The sequence below is a fragment of the Urocampus carinirostris genome, chromosome 10 (genome assembly GCF_059441175.1).
Source record: "Urocampus carinirostris isolate Australia breed hairy pipefish chromosome 10, RoL_Ucar_1.0, whole genome shotgun sequence".
Taxonomy (NCBI): domain Eukaryota; kingdom Metazoa; phylum Chordata; class Actinopteri; order Syngnathiformes; family Syngnathidae; genus Urocampus; species Urocampus carinirostris.
The window spans coordinates 37,840,319-37,855,391 of record NC_142358.1 but is presented as its reverse complement, the minus strand read 5'-3'; the positions used below and the strand labels follow the sequence as shown (position 1 = coordinate 37,855,391).

Below are 15,073 nucleotides of genomic sequence, written 5' to 3'. Positions count from 1 at the left end.
GGAGAGAGGGTGGGACAAAGAAAGAAAAAGAGAGAGAGGGAGAGAGCATGAGAAACAAAAGATAAAAACTCGTGAGAGAGGGGGAAAAGAAAGGGAGAGAAAGAAAGAAATCTAAAGAGAAATACAGGAGTGAAAAGAGAAAAGAAAGCGTGAAGGGTATGAAGAGAGAAAGAGAAAGAGAAAAGGAAAAAAGGAAGTTAGAGCAAAAGAGGTTAAAAGACACAGAGAGAGAAAGAGACAAAGAGCAAAAAAGTAAGAGAAAAAGAGAGACACAAAGAGTGAAAGAGACAGAGACAGAATGGGAGAAAAGGGGTGGAAAAGAAAGAGAGGGAGAGAAATACATACAATTACAGTGTCTTTGTTCGAGGCACCTGGCTTTGGCAACATCAAGTTGACCTTTTTCAACCTGCAGCTTGTTTTTCTCTTGCGCTTCTCTGAGTGTTGGCTGGCGGGCCGGATTCAATCCCCTAGCGGGCCTGATCTGGCCGGCGGGCCGCCTGTTTGACACCTGTGCCGTAGACGATCTGTCACTTTAATTGAGAAAGAAAAGTTGTCCAACACACAAACGGACCGAAAACAAAACAAAGCGGGCTCAAATGCAGGCAAAACTACAGACTAGGCATTTAATGGGATTAAACAGAATTTGCGGGAATCTCTCAGAATGTTACACCAAAGTGCAACAAAGTCCAACAAGCAAAACTAGAATAAACAGGTTTCAACGAGTTTTCAACAAGGGTAAACAACGATCTGGCAAAGGGCAGTTCCAAAAGGCATGTTTCAGGAAATGCAGGTCAGCCGGTGTCAAGGGGTGGGGCCAGTTGGGCACCATGACAACCGTGCAGGACATGACAGATTCCAGCACTTAATATTCACGGATGCAAAATTCGAAACACGTAGGCTCATGCGACGGAGTTAATGTGATGCTAATTAAGAGGGCATTAAGTAGCTCTGCCTAGGGTTTCATTCTTTTTTTTTCCATTTTTGGTTTCGGGAGAGGAATTTAGCATGTTCAAGGCAAGCTTAAACAAAACCACTTCATAGCTTGGTATGAATTAACCTGCCCGTACAGTAGACCCCCCCGGGATATGGCATTAATCCATACTGAGGTGGGGTCGCCAATTGAAATTGCCCAATGGCGATGGATAGAAATCCATGGTGTAAGCAAATGCATTCTAAACTCTGGTTTCCTATTTAAAAACATTAAAATCACAAAAAACACATATGGGAGATAGAATTCATTTGTAAAGTACATGGAAATGATTCAATGATACCTAAGTGTGAAGGAAAAATGAAATTGGCCTTACTTTTTGTGTGATAAAACTTCAGCTGGTAGAGTGGAGTAGCAGGTGGATGCAAGGGGGTGGGAGGACAGCAGATTAAACTTGAGTATAGTCATGCCCTTAAAAAAAGTCCTTGCGTAAATGGCCTCCTTATTTTTTTAATGAAAGTACCAATCGTGCTTGCAACTTTGCAATGGAAGCCATTCATCTGCCTTCTTAGTATTTCTTGATATTAACCAGCTCCTTTTCCATGGTTATCCTCGTTTTGCTTCTCCCTCTAGCATCCCTGCAAGCCTTGGGACCAGTAGCGGAATAAATGCAGTGGAAAACATTACAGTTTTGTAACATATGTCGCGGTTGCCATGGCGCCCAATTGGCCCCGCCCGTGTGGTGCCAGCTGCGCTTCATTAACAGATTGGCTTTCCGTCTTTTTAAGCTCAGTGCACTCTCTCTTACTTTGTCAGTCCGTCAACGAATCTCTGCCCCGCAAGACGTGGGTTTTGACTCGGTCCTGTTTTCCTGTTGGTAATCCCTGTCCGGTATTGTGCCTGTTTATTTTTGTCCTGTTAAATTTCGGTTTCCAGTTCATTCTCATCTATTTTTGTCCTGTTTATTATTCTCTCCAGTTTTTATTTTACTGTAACCTGTTTCATTTCTATCCTGTCTGTCCAGTCCGGTATCGACCCCATCTGTCCGATATCAACTCGGGCAATTGGTATCGATCTGGTCGGCCTCTGGCTTCCTATCACTTCACGCCAGACTGCTGCCTAACGTGCCTGACTCCCCATTTCCCGTGAATAAAAAGCTTGTGTGAGATACGTCAGGCGTTTGGGTCCTGATCCGGTTCTGGTTCACAGTCTTTACAAAGCGCATGAGATTCTAAACTGAGTGAAGATAAAGGCATCATGGAAAGTAATTCAGCCAAAGGCTGATTTGCATTTTCATGATGCTGTGACACAAACTGATAGCAGACCAGCATTTTATATGATATCAATCAATAGCAGACAGATGTCTTAAAGATGTAAAGCTCGGACTCCATGTCGCGAGGGAAAAAACTGAGATATTTTGCAAGGGCCAACTGTAGCCCTTGCAAAATATCAAAGTTCTCTCTTTTGCAGGACCGTTTCGGTGACACCCTTAATCACTCATGTGTAACACAACCGAAGATAACCGCTTTTACTAAAGAATTGATATCTACTCTGGGGTTTGGACCATTCCAAATATGTCCATCATGGTTTAAAAGCCGTCTTTTGGAAGAAAGATGAAATATACTGAAATAAAACTGTCCTACCAAAAAAGGCATATATTTAGATGTCACGGTTATCATGCAGTGTCAACATCTTTGATAAATTCTTCCTGTGTGTTTGCTTCCTGTAGACTCGAAATCTATCTTTCTTCAGTCCTACGAAAAGGGACACTAAACCTTATCCTTGAAAAATAATCCATCATTTACAACTCCTCGCAAGGAAATGTGCTAATGTTTTACTAAACTTGGGAATTTTAACAATGAGGTACAATGTTTATTATAGGTTGAAACGTCGCTGAGCAATTTAAGTATGTTGGCCCTAAAAAAAAATCATTTTTAACACATATTATAAAATCGCTGGGGTTGTTTTCCGTCACGGTTGCCATGGCGCCCAATTGGCCCTGCCCTTGTGGCGCCAGCTGTAGCTTGTTGACAGATTGACTTCCCCACTATTTAAACCCTGTCCTGTCAATCCCCGGTTTTAGATGCGTCTGCGAATCTCTGACTCACGCCTGTCCCATTTTTTGCTCCTGTTTGTCTCCCGCGACGACCTGGTTTGATCTCGACCACGTCTGCTCTCCCATCCCGGATAACGATCGTTTTTTGATCTCGATCACGTCTGCTCTCCTGTCCCGGCTCATGACTCGTTACCGACCCAGACCACATCTTGCTCTCCCAGTCCCGGCTACTAACCCGTTTTTTGCGTTCCCGACACCGCCATCGCTCGCTACGGAAGATCCACTTCAGCGTTCGGAGCGATCTGCTCCAGTGTCCAGCAATCCCCGGATCGTGGGCGCAACCCTTTCCCTTTCTTGTAATAAAACTTGCGAGAAACGTTGCGCAAGTGGGTCCTGTTTCCGTTCTGGTCCTGACAGTTTTCAAAATACTAGTTCATTATGTACTATACGCTTGTTGTAAAAATTTAGCAGCAATGCTCGCAACAACCCATAGAACATTTTAAGCCAGTCGATACGATGAAAACAGCTGGGATGGGCTCCAGCACCCCCGTGACCCGACTGAGGATAAACGATGCAGATAATGGATGAATGAATACTAATATGGTAATTACAAAAAAATGTCAGGACCACAACGGAAACAGGACCCACTTGCGTAACATTTACTAGTTTTATTGAAGGAACGAGGAAGGGCTTGTGATCTGAACACAGAAGTGGATCTTCTGTCGCGAGCGATGGCGGTGCCAGGGATGGGAAAACTTGTTGGTAGCCGGGACTGAAGAGCAAAAACGTGGGCGGGGGCAGAAACGAGTCATAAGCCAGAACAGGAGAGGGGACGTGGTCGGGATCAATAATGGGTCGTAAATTGGGACGGGAGAGCAGAGCTGGTCGAGATCAAAACGGGTCATTGCCGGAGATAAACCAGGGGCAAAAACGGGACAGGCGGGATTCACGGGTCGAAAAAAGGCTTGCCTTGGAAAACAGAGGTTCACAGACGGACTGACAACAGGGGATTGACAGGACAGGGTTGAAATAGTGACAAGGAGCCAATCAGAACCCGGTGGTTGTCGCCAAATGAGTGGGCACAGGTAATAATGACAAAAAAGGAATGGAAGTAAGATGTGTGCGGAACCAAAAATAACATACTACCTTAATTTTGCAAAAATACCCTCAATAATTTAATTCTATTCATTTTTTTGATTATTTTTGATTGAATTATTTAAACAACTTATCAACATTTGGATTGGAACTCCATTTCAGCTTTTTTTAAATCCCGTAATGCACATTCTCACCACCATGGAGGTTTGCTTTATTGTATTGATCGGTTGACGCTAGCTCGCAGAGTCTGCTTTAATGCCTTTTTCATGACTTTGATGATTGAAGACTCTGTGAAGTAGTGTAGGTCTTTTTCTGTAAACCATTTTTTAGCAAATCCTTTTCTGTAAAGAAAATATTTTCTAAAGAAAAAGACCTTGTGTCTTTACTGTGTTTATGAGATCACAATGGAACCTGATATTGGCGTACTTTAAAGCCCAATGTGATGCCCCATAAGTACACGTGACTGGTTCGGACAATAGCTAACCATAAGTATTTTTCCAGGATTACATGATAAGTTATTCCAAAATTGTTTTAGGAATCAGCCTACAACTTACTTAGATAGATAGATAGATAGATAGATAGATAGATAGATAGATAGATAGATAGATAGATAGATAGATAGATAGATAGATAGATAGATAGATAGATAGATAGATAGATAGATAGATAGATAGATAGATAGATACAGTAGCTAGAGATAGATATATAGATACAGTAGCTAGAGATAGATGGATAGATAGATAGATAGATAGATAGATAGATAGATAGATAGATAGATAGATAGATACAGTAGCTAGAGATAGATACATGGATACAGTAGCTAGAGATAGATACATGGATACAGTAGCTAGAGATAAATAGATAGATAGATAGATAGATAGATAGATAGATAGATAGATAGATAGATAGATACAGTAGCTAGAGATAGATAGATAGATAGATACAGTAGCTAGAGATAGATAGATAGATAGATAGATAGATACAGTAGCTAGAGATAGATATATAGATACAGTAGCTAGAGATAGATGGATAGATAGATAGGGTAGCTAGAGATAGATAGATAGATAGATAGATAGATAGATAGATAGATAGATAGATACAGTAGCTAGAGATAGATACATGGATACAGTAGCTAGAGATAAATAGATAGATAGATCGATAGATAGATAAATAGATACAGTAGCTAGAGATAGATAGATAGATACATAGCTAGAGATAGAGAGATAGATACAGTAGCTAGAGATAGATAGATAGATAGATAGATAGATAGATAGATAGATAGATAGATAGATAGATAGATAGATAGATAGATAGATAGATAGATACAGTAGCTAGAGATAGATAGATAGATACAGTAGCTAGAGATAGATGGATAGATAGATAGATAGATAGATAGATAGATAGATAGATAGGGTAGCTAGAGATAGATAGATAGATGGATAGATAGATAGATAGATAGATAGATAGATAGATAGATACAGTAGCTAGAGATAGATACATGGATACAGTAGCTAGAGATAAATAGATAGATAGATCGATAGATAGATAAATAGATACAGTAGCTAGAGATAGATAGATAGATACAGTAGCTAGAGATAGAGAGATAGATACAGTAGCTAGAGATAGATAGATAGATAGATAGATAGATAGATAGATAGATAGATAGATAGATAGATAGATAGATAGATAGATAGATAGAAAGATACTTTATTCATCCTCGTAGGGAAATTCACACTTCCAGCAGTATCCTTGTGTTGAGAAATAAAATAAAAAAATACAATATATAGAATACAAAAATACCCAATATAACGTGTTGATATAGAGTATTTAAATAGTGCTACGGAAATACACATTGTAATAAAAATAGGGTCATTTGTAAATGTGGGGGTGGGGTTTAATGTGTGCTTTTACTCCCCCGGTGGAGTTAAAGAGCCTCATGGCATGAGGAAGAAATGATCTATGTAAATTACTCAGTTCCTTTATACAAAGCAGATATTTTAGTGCTTGATTGAGCCCATTTAACCCTATTTTCAACAATTACAACTTGGTTTTAACATTATATTAACAAACATATTAAGAAACACATATAGAACTAGGACTTCTTTGTGCTAATGGGTAGGAAAAATTAAAAAGCTCCCGGTGTAGGTTTTAGAACAGGGGGTGGTGTAATAAAAGTCTGTAGTTTGCAATAGTATGTAGTCTGTGCAGCCCTTTGAGACTCCTAGTGATTAAGAGCGTCACATGACTTGACTAGAGGTTTTTGAGTTTTTCCTTGCCCCATGTAGGTTTTAGATCAGGGGATGGTGGAATAATAGTCTGTAGTTTGCAATAGTCTGTAATAGTCTGTGGTCTGTGCAGCCCTTTGTGATTATGGGCTATACAAAGAAACATGACTTGAATTGACGATTATATAGTGACCCTTAGCGGTGTAGAGATATTTCAATTATTCTATGGTAAATGGTCTGCATTTATATAGCGCTTTTCAATGTGCTTCACACTTACTCATTCACACACACTCACACGCCAATAGGGAGTCAGCCATGCAAGGCGCCTACCTGTTTATTGGGGCCATTAGGGATTCCGTGTCTTGCCCAAGTGTCACAGACCAGGAACGGAGACGGGAACTAATTGCGTTCGTTTTACTCAGTTTTTATTGAGAAAGAGAAAAGTGCTTGCATCCACGATTCGATGATCGTCGGTCACGGGTAGCTGATAGCAGGAACGCAGAAGTGGCACTTCCGTGTCGAGCGAGGGTAGTCGTTGGCAGCGAGAAACACAGGTCGATGGCCGGGGCGGAGGAGCAAAAACAGAAACAGGTCCAACAAAGAGGTCGGCAACAGGTATCAGGCAGAAAACAGGGCAGGATCAAGTCGGAGAGTACAAAAGCTTGCCTAGCTGAGAGCATAGGTTCGCAGACGGTCTGACGGGTTCTTTTCGGAAAAAGGGAGTTTAAAAAGAGTCCAACAGCCAATCAGGTCCCGTGGCTGTTGGCACCAACGGGGCAGCCACAGGTGCCCCGAATCAGTAACCATGACACCAAGGACACTTGGACATATAACACGGAGGAGCCGGGAATTGAACCTGCGACCTCTTGATCCCAAGACGAGCGCTCTACCTCCTGAGCTAATTAAAGTAGTTGATGCCAGTAATACAACAATCATTCGATCCCATAGAGATTTTTTATAAACACTTATAGTTCTAGAAAGTCTTAATATATCACATTATATGTGATGCTATTCACAGAAAGAGAGAAAAATAGGACAAAAAGAATGTGTAACGACTAAATTGTTTTGATTAATGATTGATACGACAAATAAGCTAAATTGTATGGACATGTTAGGAAAAAAATATTGGACAATACCCGCAGTTCTTGACATCTGTAGTTACAAAAAAACGTGATACGCCCATGAAAATGATGCATGATGGGTCACCATCTTGGTACTACGGAAAACGGACAGACGATTTTGCAAGGTTAGCTCGTCCCAGTTGTCCTCTCGGCACCGATTTAACGGCCACTTATGTTCCACAGTCGAACCTTTTTTCCACTTGTTCCCTACGCAATCCACTCGCATCAGCCACTGCACTCACTGCTAGCCACTATTGTTATTGTTAGCTGCCCTGTGAAATTGTTTTTCAGTGTTACTGGTTCTCCTCAGCTGGTCATGCAAGAGAATGTCAAATAGTCTATTTATTCAGGGTCTCTCCGCTCTAGTTTAGTCTCACAAGCATTGTTTCGGAACATCTTTTGCTAGCCGCTAAAGCTAGCCACTGGACTCCAGCCTTCTCCTGGTGCAACTAAGTCCAGCTAATCGCTCTTTTTAGCGGCGCTGTCCGTGTCCAGTCCCTCAGTCTTTCATTGTTGCTTCGGTTCCTCCGAGAAAAACTAAACGGAGATAACGTCGGAGCTGTCTTCCGGCTGAGAGCGCACGGGGCATTAAAGCGGTAATAGCGGATGGATCCTCCCCCCCACTCCCACTTTTTGATCCCTAGCTGGAGGAGGACAAGATGATTGAGTGACTGCAATAAGACACTGAGCAGCTAAAGCTTTTTCTTATCCGCCGTCTTGATTTCACTGTATTTGGACAACACGGCACGGTTAATTTGGTTTTTATCCTAATCGGGGGATTTTGGAGCGGCCCGTCGTTCCGGCCCGATTAGATTACCAGCGTCGCTCTACTGTCCTGTCATTCGGAAACATGGAGCCTTGCCACCGCAATGTCGAATTAATCATGGGGTGGAATTATGTCTTGGGCGCTGTTGTGCCGTCACTCAATTTTTGGGGGGATGTGAGACAGCTCGAGGCAGCTGGCTGTCGCTTGTCTGCCTTCGTCTTATTCGCACTTTGCGGTCCTTCGTTGTGTATCCTCTGGACATTACACGACGTACTTCCTACCCTCTTGTGGTACTATTTTTCTGACGGAGGCCGATTATCATCTGGCGTGTTGCAGTCGGAAGTTGAACCTTTTTTTGGTTCAATGGTCCAGTGGTTCGTCCAGTGGTCCGTCTTTTATTTGTCCAAGGTTCTGTTCCTATCTCGAATTGCTCGTGTAACGGGTACATAATCACGGTTTGAAATACAAAGATCCCTCAGTTTTGGCGGGTAATGGGGACCAGAACAACCTGGAAAAGGTGAAATCTGTGAAGCAGCATTGTACCATGGTAAAAGCCCCCAAGGGTTGAATTCACCTCGAGATGACGTCATTACCGACTGAGAGTATACGACTGTAACAAAATAACAATTATAGATTTACAAATGATAACACACAGCACATAATTGCAGTTAAACGAATGTTGTTATTATTTCTATACATACAAAAGTAAATTGGAAATGGAGGGCTCCTCCTTTCAGTGGAAAAAGCAATTTAGAGATGGGCTGGCCAGCATTACGTGTCTTTGAATTGAGTCAGAATTATGTGATGATTAAAATCAAACTGTCCCAAATGTAGCAATTTCACACACATTTACAAACTGCAGCTCCAGTTCATCTATTTCATGGGTGTTGGATCTGGCGTTGGTTACATACTGCCTCCACAGGGGTAGCATGTGAGGGTTGTTATCTTAGCAGTAGCGTTAGGCTGGGCCAGCAGAACAGCTCTCGTCTTCGCCCCAACGCTGGCCAAGTCACTTTTGGGACCCGATAATAATCCACGAAGCACCTGCTGGTGATCACCATTTAGTTGCACTCTTCTGACTAGTAATTAAACATAAAATACAGTCATGAGAAAAATAAGATTGCATCAACAACATAAAATGCATGTTTATTATTGGCACTTACCATGGAGGTAGTCGCCATTTGTGATTTCCCTATGGGACAAAATGGTGAGGGAAAATTGACAGAACACAAGAGACTGTTGATGATACCTAAGCACACTTAAAGGACACTTAAAACAAACGTTACTCTAACTTTACATATGCACAAAGCATACTGATTTTATTTTGTTTCTTTTCAAGTGAGGCGGTGCAAACATCCTCCGCGGCATTGTAATCTGCACTCGCTGCTCCCTGTTATAAAGAGGTAGGACTGTACTTCCTAGATTTTCGTGGTTAATCCGTTCCCTAACCGTATTAAGCAAATTGAAAAGAGACAGTCGTTCAGGCCCATGAGAACTTTAATGAATCAGATTCAGATTCAGATTCAGATCTACTTTATTGTCATTCTAGTACACGTGTATACAGAACGAAATGTCGATACATCTGACCCGCACAGTTTCCTCGAATGTACAGATATAAGTAAAAGTTGTATTGTATTATGGCTACGTATAGTATTTTACCATAGTGCCGATAGTGCAAGAGGAGTGGCTAACCAGATGTGCAAAATGGGCATTCAGGTTAACAAGTCAGGTAAACAGTAACATTAACACTGTAACAATAACGCTGTAAGTACAATAGTGCAGAGAGCAAATGTGCAAGGAGTGGCAAGCTATAAAGAACTGCCAGTAGTGCAAAAAGTCAGATTAGCAGCCGTTTAGATTTAGGTTAACTATATGTTAGATTGACCATTTAACAGTCTAATGGCCAGGGGGACTAGACTACTGCGGAACCTGGTGGTCCTGCATCAAACATTTGTTGTAAATTCTGCCATTGAGTTAATTGATAACCATTTTTGTTGAAATTGTATATAGTTCATTAAATATTGGAATTCGAACAACAGTATTCCATCAACTTCTGCAGTAAATACTTTGCATAAAAACCCAGATGAAGTGAATTGCTGTGAATCACAAAGTAACTAACTAACTAACCAGTTTTGGGAAAGGCGAGTTCAATTCCACAGACCACACCCAAAATCTATTGAAACCACCTGGGTTGAATCAAGGAATCGCTTAGATCGAATCTATTATACACAGTGAAGTAGGTGACACAATCTGAAGAACAGAAGGGACATGCCACGGTCCAAAGAAATCCCAGAAGAAATTCGAAGAATAGTGATTGAAATCCATCAGTTCGGAAAAGGCCACAAAGTCGGCTCCAAGGAACCACATAAAGGAAAACCGGGAACAGTGGCAAATCTTCCCAGGATTGGTCGACCAACTAAGATTACTCCAAGAACGTGATTGCTACCCATCTAGAACATCCAAGGAACCCTTGCTGGTCTCAGTTAAGGTCAGTGTTAATGATTTCACAAAAATAAAAAAAATCACAGGCCAGAGATAGCATGCATGAGGGCAAAAACCACTGCTGTCACAAAATAACACTAAGCGTCATGTAGCATTTGCCAAAAATCATTTTGATTATCCTCAAGACTTATGGAGGAACATTCAGTGGACTGATGAGTCTGAAAAATGTTATTTTCTGGTTTAGAAATGGCACAGCCTTTGACAAAAAAGCTTATGACGCCAACAGTAAAGTATGGTGGTGGCAGTGTACAGTCTTTGGGTGCTTTGCTGCCTCAGGAACAGGAAGACTTGCTCTGGTTGACGGGTGAATTCTGGTTTTTACCAGAACATCCTGTGGGATTTCAAAGTCCAGCCATCGGTTTGTGCCGTCAAACTCAAACGTTCTTGGATCATGCAGCAGGACAGTGATCTGAAAGACACCAGCCAGTGGCCAAGTCAAAGTTCAGATTTAAATCCAATTAAAATGCTGTGGTTTGACCTTAAAATCTCTCATGGAAGATTTGAAACAATTTTGCAAAGAAGAATGGGCAAAAATTCCCCTACAGCGTTGTGAAAGACTCATTACCAGTTCTCATAACTGTTTTATTTAAGGCTTCCAAAGGTGGCCCAAATCATTATTAGGTTTAGGGTGCAATTACTTTTTCACATATTTCCTAGGGTTGTCTCTGTGCGATATTGAAATTGGTTTGATAAATATGCGCAAAAAAAAAAACATCTTAAAGGGGGCAAATACTATTTTCACGACAGTGTATATATTTATGTGCACCATTAATTTTCTGTCACAAAAAACTATTTTAAACCAGGCTTTTATGGAAAGTATTTATTGCAAAAATTGACAAAATGCTGTCGTTGGATTGCCAACAGTTTCTGGATTTCCCTCCAGTCACTACTCTTCCTTGTCACTTTGTTAAACACTCTGTGTCCTTTACTCTGTGCTAATTTGTCGTCTTGCTTGTTTTATCCCAAGCACTCTTGTTTCAGTCTTTTTGTTATTTCAGCATACCCAACCAGTTTACTGTACCTATCGGTGTTTCTGATTTATGCTTGTGGGTTCTTGACAGTGAACTTGTTGTACAGGAATAATGTTACACATAACTCAATGCAAATCCGCATTGATTCATTTCCCCGGGACATTTTTGTTTAATTTCCCGTTCCCACGGCAAAAATGTTACAGCCCATACTTGAGATACAAAATCGATATCCTTCCATATACAGAGTTAATCCATGCTCCTAATCCAAGCCATGCATGAGCACAACTTGGAAACAAATGGGACACAGCAATGGAACCAGGGTCGAACAAGCATAGAACTTCGAGTGACATAAATTAAACTGTTCTTTATTTATTGTCAAAAATTAAATGCGGAAAATGTGTCTCTGCTCCTCCAAGCCCACCGATCGAATTTCTTTCGAACGGCTTGTTATGGGTTTATTCTTTTGTCTCGAGTCAATTAAATCATTCATTAGCATTGCTCCAATTGGTAGGAGTGTCCTGATGCTCGTACAGTGACGCCAAAAATCTGCAATGTACGCAAATTATTCAGAAGTAATTATAGAAAAAAACATTATGACGGAAAATATGTGTACAATTCAACAGCATTATTTCATTTGTGTGTAAAATCTCACCCTTCCTTTAACTTTTTTACTGAGCTACATGTCACGGTTGCAATGGCACCCAATTGGCCCCGCCCTTGTGTCACGGTTGCCATGGCGCCCAATTGGCCCCGCCCGTGTGGCGCCAGCCGCAGTTTATTGACGGATTGGCTCCCTGTCAGTATTTAAAATCTGTCTTGTCGGTCCGTCTGCGAATGTTTTTACACGGCAAGTCTTTTTTTTTTGCTGGTCTTGTTTTCTTGCTCCTGTTTGTCTCCCGTTACGATCTGTTTTGATCTCAACCATGTCTGCTCTCCCGCCCCAAAATACGACCTGTTTTGATAAAACCACATCTGTTTTCGGGCAGCACGGCGGCGCAGTGGTTAGCCCGTGTGCGGCACAGTTCCAAGGTCTTGGAAACCTCCTGTGTGGGTTCGAATCCAGCTACCAGACTTACTGTGCGGAATTTGTATGTTCTCCCTGTGCTTGCGTGGGTTTCCTCCGGGCACTCTGGTTTCCTCCCATATTCCAAAGACATGCATTTCAGGTGGATTGGCCGGTTTAAATTGTCCCTAGGTGTGAATGAGCGAGCGAGTTGTCTGTCCCTGTGTGCCCTGCGATTGGCTGGCAACCAGTTCAGGGTGTCCCCTGCACACTCCCTGATGATTGCTGGGATGGGCTCCAGCACCCCCGCGACCCTACTGAGGATAAGCGGTGCAGCTAATGAGATAGATAGATAGATAGATAGATAGATACTTTGTTCATCCCCGAAGGGAAATTCACATTTCCAGCAGCATCCCTGAGCTGAGAACAATCGAGAACAATCGAAAATAACACGGGAGCTGCTGGAGTGGCTGCCATTCGTGACGGCGCCGGAAGAAAAGATTCAATTTGAATCATGACCCGAATAACAATCCATTTTTTTATCTCGACCACGTCTACTCTCCTCTCCTGGCTTTCGACTTGTTTCCGCCCCCGATCACGTTTTGCTCTTCTATCCCGGCGACTGACCCATTTTTTCCGTTGCCGACACCGCTATCGCTCGCGTACAGAGCGACCCACTCCCCGCAACCAGCGATCACCGTATCGTGTGGGCAATCCTTTCCCTATTTGCCAAGAAAACTGTGAGAAACCTTACGCGAGTGGGTCCTGTCTCCGTTCTGGGTCCTGACAGTACATGGCTATGCTAGCATTTAAAAATACTTCGATGTAACCTTGCTCACTTATCTCCCTGCCTCATATTCCGATGGAACATGGTCTAAATGTCTGATTCCATCTCCCTTGGTGATTCATTCTGATTTATTGCCTTTTAAAGATCTTTTACATTTTCTGATTGATGGATTTCATTCCAATCCCCGTAATCACGGCATAGCCCGGATATTTTTGCAGAAAATGAATGTTGTGATTTATTGCAGTCGATTTTATTCCAATGACCTCGTTTATGGTTTTCATCCAATTAATAGAGGAATCTAGGTCTACGTTTTTTATAAGCCATTGAAACATGTGGTCTGTGTGCTTCCTCAGAGGAGCAATTGAATATAATTTAAGAAAACACCTCGTAGGCTTTATCTTTGATTATAATGTATTCTAATTTATTTTCCATGAGATTAGACGTGGCACTCCAGGAAAAATTGTCAGGACCCACTTGCGTGTGTTTCTCTTAGTTTTATTAGGAAGAAGGGGAAGGGTAGTATACATGATCCATAGATCGTGGGGAGAAGGTTACTCAGACACGGAAGTGGTATTTCCGTGGCGAGCGAAGGTAGCGTCGAGAGCAGGGAAAAACGGATCGATGGCCGGGACGAGGGAGCAAAAACGTAGTCGAGTTCAGAAAAGGGGTCGGAGCCGGGAATCAGGACAGGAGAGAGTCGAGTCGAAGGGCTTGCCTAGCGTGATCTGAGGTTCGCAGACGGACTGACAACGGGTGACAGGAAGACGGGGGTTTAAAAAGAGACAAGCGGCCAATCAGCATCTGAGGCAGCGGGCTCAGGTGCCTTGCATCATTAATCGTGACATAAACATAATAAAAAACTTTAAAGGAAAAATATATACAAAAGAATACAGTACTAGGATAAGTAAGCAATATCTGCAAGGCAATGGTTGAAGACTGGTCCATGTTTAAGTGCAGAATATAGTGCAACGAAAATTGTGCAATAGCGTGAAGCAGCATACATAGGGTAAAAGCTGTAATTTTTTTCAGGCTTGTATGCTTGTTTAGGGTGGTGGTGGCTCTGGGGAAGAAATTGTCTGTCTCAGTTGGTCCTTGTTTTAAAGAACTACTGTGTACTATTTGACCACTAGATATCGCTGTAAGGTGTAGTGCAGCTGGAAATGAGTGCTACAAAGGACAGAAAACACAAACTACGGAGACACAAAGTGACCAAATGGCACCGTTATTGTTCTAAGGTATTTGCCCAGCCATTCACTAGGTTTTTTACTATGTTTAGGCACCCTTACCAGCAATATGGCGAGCAATCATGTTAGCACATTCCAATAGTGGCTCACGTTATGTAAAATTTCTTGACCTAGAGATATTAAAAAAACGCAAGTTGAAACGATAGTCGGTGTATTTTTGCTTCCAATATTGTTTTTCTAATACTTTGCCCTCTAAAAGGCCTGCTGCATCCACTAGAACAGAATATAATAGAATAGAATATACTTTTACTGTCATTGTTACAAAATGGGTTAACATATTGTGACAAGGAAATTGGGCATGGCACTCCAGTTTCACATATTCACAGTGAGGATAAAAGAAACCAAGAAGATAAGGGAACAGAGAAGATAAGGTTA

The 15,073-nt window shown here is 41.8% G+C and overlaps 1 protein-coding gene across 2 annotated transcripts in view; it reads left to right on the top strand.

Annotated features, from left to right (window-relative positions):
• The window catches only part of lrfn1 (leucine rich repeat and fibronectin type III domain containing 1), a 393,123-nt gene that overhangs the window by 56,571 nt on the left and 321,479 nt on the right, over positions 1-15,073 (top strand). The window contains exon 1 of one of the 2 annotated variants that reach the window (XM_088345471.1): positions 10,448-10,679. The exons of the other annotated variant lie outside the window; for it this stretch is intronic. The gene's annotated coding sequence lies outside the window, so the exon portion shown is untranslated. Of the gene's footprint in view, positions 1-10,447; positions 10,680-15,073 lie in introns of those variants that run through there. 2 annotated transcript variants of the gene reach the window in all.